Here is a 5,036-nt window from a genome sequence, read left to right on the forward strand (position 1 = left end):
TCACACACACCATAACTATGATCACAGATACTGCACTGATGACATCACAACCACACTGTTTATGACATCTCGTCCACTGTATGACATCACACACATTTATAACATCACACTCACTATATATTTCCCATCCACTACATCTGTGCCATCACACCCACCATATCTATGATCAAACCCACTGCATCAATGACATCACATCCACTCTATGTGACATCAATTCCAATGTGTATGACATAACATTGTCTATATATGTGACATCACACCCACCGTGTCTATGAGATCACAACCACTATAACTATGGCGTCATACCCACTGTTTTTAGGACATCACACCCAGCATATTTGTGGTGTTGCACCCACCATAACTATGATGTCACACACTCTATGTCATCACACCCACTGCATTTATGACATCATACCCACTATATCTGCCATCACACCCACTGTATCTGTGACATCATAGCCACTCTATCAATGGCATCTCACCCACTGTATGTGACATCATATCCACTGTATCTGATATCACTTCCACTCTATCTATGACATCACACCCCTGTATTTATCACAAGACACCAATGACATGTGACATCACACTGACTCTATATGACATCACACATACAACATATGATATCTTATCCACTACATATGAAATCAATCCCAGTATATTTATGATATCAGCCTAATGTATTTATGATACCACACCCACTGTATTTATGATGTCACATCCACTATTTGACATCATATATTCTATATATACCATCACATCCACTGTATAAGACATAACCCCCACTCTTTTTGTGACAGCACTCCCACTATATCTGACATCACATCCTGTCTGTCTTTGACTTCAAAACCACAATATCTAGGAACACAACCACTATATCTGTGACATCACACCCACTCTATTTGTGACATCACACCCACAACATTTGACATCGCTCCCACTCTATATGACATCACACACAAAACACATGCTATTTTTTTATTAGTAGGAGGCTAATTCACAACATTTCAGTGGGTTTTGTCATACATTGATATGAATCAGCCATAGATTTACACGTATTCCCCATCCCGATCCCCCTTCCCACCTCCCTCTCCACCCAATTCCTCTGGGTCTTCCCAGTGCACCAGGCCCAAGCACTTGTCTCATGCATCCCACCTGGGCTGGTGATCTGATTCACCATAGATAGTATACATGCTGTTTTTTTTGAAACATCCCACCCTCACCTTCTCCCACAGAGTTCAAAAGTCTGTTCTGTATTTCTGTGTCTTTTTTTCTGGTTTGCATGTAGGGTTATCGTTACCATCTTTCTAAATTCCATATATATGTGTTAGTATGCTGTAATGTTCTTTATCTTTCTGGCTTACTTCACTCTGTATAATGGGCTCCAGTTTCACCCATCTCATTAGGACTGATTCAAATGAATTCTTTTTAATGGCTGAGGAATATTCCATGGTGTATATGTACCACAGCTTCCTTATCCATTCATCTGCTGATGGGCATCTAGGTTGCTTCCATGTCCTGGCTATTATAAACAGTGCTGCAATGAACATTGGGGTGCACGTGTCTCTTTCAGATCTGGTTTCCTCAGTGTGTATGCCCAGACGTGGGATTGCTGGCAGTTCTATTTCCAGTTTTTTAAGAAATCTCCACACTGTTTTCCATAGCGGCTGTACTAGTTTGCATTCCCACCAACAGTGTAAGAGGGTTCCCTTTTCTCCACACCCTCTCCAGCATTTATTGCTTGTAGACTTTTAGATAGCAGCCATCCTGACTGGCGTGTAATGGTACCTCATTGTGGTTTTGATTTGCATTTCTCTGATAATGAGTGATGTTGAGCATCTTTTCATGTGTTTGTTAGCCATCTGTATGTCTTCTTTGGAGAAATGTCTATTTAGTTCTTTGGCCCATTTTTTGATTGGGTCATTTATTTTTCTGGAATTGAGCTGCAGGAGTTGCTTATATATTTTTGAGATTAATCCTTTGTGTGTTTCTTCATTTGCTATTATTTTCTCCCAATCTGAGGGCTGTCTTTTCACCTTACTTATAGTTTCCTTTGTAGTGCAAAAGCTTTTAAGTTTCATTAGGTCCCATTTGTTTAGTTTTGCTTTTATTTCCAATATTCTGGGAGGCGGCTCATAGAGGATCTTGCTGCGATTTATGTTGGAGAGTGTTTTGCCTATGTTCTCCTCTAGGAGTTTTATAGTTTCTGGTCTTACATTTAGATCTTTAATCCATTTTGAGTTTATTTTTAACACATGCTATCTTATCCACTACATATAACATCATGACCAGTAAAACTATGATATCCCACAAATTATATCTATGACATCACACAGACTGTATTGATGACCAAACATCCACTATATGTGATATTGCATCCACTGTATCTATGATTTCATCCACTATATGTGACATCACACCCACTATGTTTATGGCATCATATCCACTCTATATATGACATCACACAGACTATGTGTATGAGAACAGAACCTCTTTATCTAACATCACATCTACTGTATCTCTGTCATCACACCCACTGAATCGATGATATCATACCCACTGTATATATGACATCACAGCCACATATATATGACATCACATGCAGTATATATGACATACCATCCATTCTTTTTTATTTTTTTTTAAAAACCATGTTTCAGTCTCTTTGTTCTTAAGTCTGCACCTTACAAAACCACAAGGGATAAGTCCTTGAGGGTGAAAGGGGTGGAGAGGGGAGTGGGTGAGGATGACCCAGAAATGAAGCCCCCCTCTCATTTAGGGGACCAAGCAGAGACTGGGCCCCAGGCCAGCCCAGCAGGGCCTCTCATGTTCTGGCTGTATAGAGTTAGGCCAGAAGATGTCAGGGAAGGGCCCAGCCCCTAGAGACTGCTGCCATTTGACATTAGCTAGGCAGCCACAGGCTGAAGCTTCTGGAAGCCCAAAGGAAGTGTGCCTCCCCTTCCCAGGCCGGGGGAAGGCAGCCTGAGCAGGGGTGACAGCTACCCGTCCAGCAGCTTCAGGATGCTCTCATGCTCCTTCAGAGTCTTCCAAGCTTGGTCTTTCTCCTTCTTTGTGGGGGTCCGTTTCTTCTGCTGGGCAGCCATGATCTTGCGGAAGGCATCCATGACCTCATTGTCTGCCATGCGGACCCGCTGCCTCAGCTCCTGCCCGCTCACTTCCTCCTTCGCCAGCCTCAGCAGGTCATGGTTCTTGGTGCGATTGTGGGCACTGAGCGCCTTCAGCTCAGCCTGCCGCTTGCGCAGCTCTGCCAGAACCTCGTCCTCCGAGTCCTCTACGGGGTGGTCCTCAGATTCCAGCAGACCCTGAGCGATCAGCTCCTCCTTGATTCGGCTCTCCAAGGACTTAGTATGTGGCACGCTGAAGGGCTTGTTCTGATTGCGGGGAGAGGTGCTTGCCCCATCCGCCCCCAATTCTTTCCCAGACATGTCTGGAATAGGAGAGTCCTCCATGGGGGAAATAATATTTTCCTCCACCAAGGCCTGCAGCAGGCGCTGTGTCAGGGCACCAAAGGGACACCCATCTTCTGGCTGCTCATGCTGGGCCTCGGACTTCTTCAGCAGGGCATCCACATCTTTAGTGTCCAGTTCGGTCAGGGGCCCCATGAGGCCTTTCTTCTTGTCAGCCACGGCTGCTTCCTGGGCCCGTCCTTCTGCTCCTCCAGCAGGTCCTCCTGTGCCCAGCACTGGGAGTAGTGCTTCCCCAGGGGCGGAATCTTGTAATGTTCAGCCTCATCTTCTGGGGGTTTCAGCAGCTCCTCTAGCGTGCGCACTTCCTCACTGGTGATATCAGCACAGTATGGCTCCACCGAAGCCCAGAATCTGTTGGGGGCGTCATTCTTGGGGATACGTGGCACATCAATTGGGTCATCAGTGAATTCATATTCCTGGATCTTGGGCTGAAGGTTTTTGGATTTGGGTCGCCCAGGGCCAGGGCCAGGCCCATGTTCCACGTTCCCTTACAGTTTCTGCTTCTTGGGCTTCCCATGTTTGGGGGGAGCTCCAAGCTCATGGTCTCGACCCAGCTTCAGGAATCGTCGGTCACCTTTCTTATCCTGCCAGTCAGTGAGGATCTGGGTTTCAGCATCAAGCACCCGCAGGCGCCGGCTGGCAGAGGAGAGCAGGGTCTCAAGCTCCAGCTGCAGGGTGTCCAGCTCCTCGATGCCGATGCCGTCATCCTCAGAGCACACCAAACCGCCGTGTAGTGGGGACAGACCTTCAGGTTGTCCACAGACTTGAAGTCGTGGAACTGCAAGGGGCAGTCCTTCAGCTCACTCATGCCTCAGGACAGGGGACCCGCCCTGGGATGGTCTGAGGATTTAGAGTTGATGCCAGCCAAGAGCTCAGTTCAGTGCCTCCTCCTTGCTGCCTCCAGCGGCCCCGAGGCCATGGGAGGGGCCATACAATCCATTCTTTATGAAATCATTCCTGTGTTTATGACTTCATATCCACGCTGTTCATGACATCACATCCACTATACATGTGAATCACAGCCATTATATGTGTGTCATCACAACAACTATTTTAGGACATCATATTCATTATATCTGACATCACACACAATGTGTGTATGACAACACAGCCACTATATCTGGCATCACATCCACTATATCTGACATCACATCGACTGTATCTGTGTCATCACACCCACTGTAGAAATGATATCAAACCACTCTATTCATGACATCACACCCTTGTATATGATGTCACTTCCACTGATTATGACATCACATCGACTATACATGTGACAGCCACTGTAACTGTGACATCACTCCCATGATGTTTATAACATCCTATCCTCTATATATGACACCACACACACTCTGTGTATGAGAACACAACTATATCTGACATCACACCTACTATATATGATATCGCATCCTCTGTATCTGTGTCATCACACCCACTGTATTGATACCACACCCACTATATGTATGACAACATATGCACTATATATGGTATCATATTCATTCTCTATGATATCACACCACTGTATTTGTGACATCATGAGAGAGTCGA

The 5,036-nt window shown here is 45.4% G+C and overlaps 1 pseudogene; it reads right to left on the reverse strand.

The window, feature by feature from the left end:
• Window positions 1–2,966: 2,966 nt before the first annotated feature.
• Window positions 2,967–4,316, reverse strand: LOC133051979 (transcriptional adapter 3-like; annotated as a pseudogene).
• Window positions 4,317–5,036: the final 720 nt, after the last annotated feature.

The sequence above is a fragment of the Dama dama genome, chromosome X, assembly GCF_033118175.1.
Source record: "Dama dama isolate Ldn47 chromosome X, ASM3311817v1, whole genome shotgun sequence".
In the NCBI taxonomy this organism is placed as follows: Eukaryota; Metazoa; Chordata; class Mammalia; order Artiodactyla; family Cervidae; genus Dama; species Dama dama.